Here is a 1,500-nt window from a genome sequence, read left to right as displayed (position 1 = left end):
CACATCAGGATTAAAAGGTAGTAACATATTAAGCTCCTCATATGTCTTTTTGAATGCCATAAAATAATTAATTAGAGGTTGATCTTGTTTTTCCACATGGTAAAAAGCTTTGCAAACCTCATACATACGGGTGAGATTTCCTTTCCCAGAGTACAAAAAATCTAGATAATCCATCAATTCTTTAACAAATTCAAGTGATTAATCAACCCAATTACCTCATTATCAATGCAATTCCGAATCTGAAGGAATAAGCGAGCATCTTCTTTGAGCCATGTTTGTTTTGAATCATCTTTTGGCGGATCATCAGTCAAATATCCAACTTTGTCAATACTTCATAAATAAAGACGGGCAGTTTTACTACAATCCAAATAGTTTGAACCATTTAACTTATAATCTGTAATTTTAGACACCACAGGCACCATATCCATCACGATTGAAGGTTTTTGCTCAGCCATAAAAATTTAAAAGAAGTCAAATAATTCTTAATGCTGTGAGACGAAGAAGAATACCAAATTTGAAGGAAGAAGATGAGGCAGCAGCGGCAGACCAAGAACTCACAGCGATCAGAATAGGGATTGTTGTAGTTACTGGAGGCCGGCTGAGTGGAGACACAACGGTGGAACTGAAGCGGCAGAACAGAACTGGAAGTTGAACTTGAAGCTCGCTACAGGATCAGACCAATTGCTACAGGATCAGATGAAGCCGATTAAAGCAGAGGACGCTGCCACTGCTACAGGACCGGACCCACGAATGCAGAAGACGCTGCCGCTGCAGTGAGGCAAAATCAAAGAATCGAAGAGCAAGAAACTCAGCCGATCGAGTCAAAGAGGAAGGAGATGCCATGACTTGCTGAGAATGAAATCGGCACCCCGGATCAGCAAGAGGAAAACACTCTCGCACTTCTTCCGGTTTGGTTGCTCGATTCCTTTGTTGCTGAAGAGTGAAGGAGCAACCTTCATGGCCGATCGAACCAAAGATGATCGAAGATGCGATCGCCAGACGGGAAGGAAGAAAAAGATGGTGGAGCCGGCGCAGCCTAGGGTTTCTTCCTTCGGCGGCGGCGCTGGCTTTTAGGATTTCTTCCTTCGACGGCGGCGCTGGCTTTTAGGATTTCTTCCTTCGGCAGCGGTGTCGTGAGAACCAGACCTAACAGCGGGCGGCTGGCGGCAGGCGGCAGACGGCAGACAGCAGCAAACGTTATCGCGATGATGGAAATCGCGATCGCGAAGGGGCGCGAGAAAAATCGGCATGAGAAGAGTAGAAGTCGATGCCAAAAGCCGACGGAGGCGCGGGTGCTCTGTTTCTCTCGCGGGAAGGAATAGAAATCGGCGCCTCGCAGAAACTCCCAAAAATAAAACCGGCGAAAGAATAAACCCTAATGCTCTGATACCATGTTATAAAATAACTTAAGAAATCATAAAATCAATTACAAGATATAAGGCCCTATTTTTAGGGCCTATAGAAAAAGTCTATAAAAATAACGAATATTTATAACTAATA

The sequence above is a fragment of the Curcuma longa genome, chromosome 15 (genome assembly GCF_044706935.1).
Source record: "Curcuma longa cultivar G26 ecotype Majalengka, Jawa Barat chromosome 15, ITB_CL_G26_1.1, whole genome shotgun sequence".
In the NCBI taxonomy this organism is placed as follows: Eukaryota; Viridiplantae; Streptophyta; class Magnoliopsida; order Zingiberales; family Zingiberaceae; genus Curcuma; species Curcuma longa.
Note: the sequence above shows the minus strand (reverse complement) of the source record.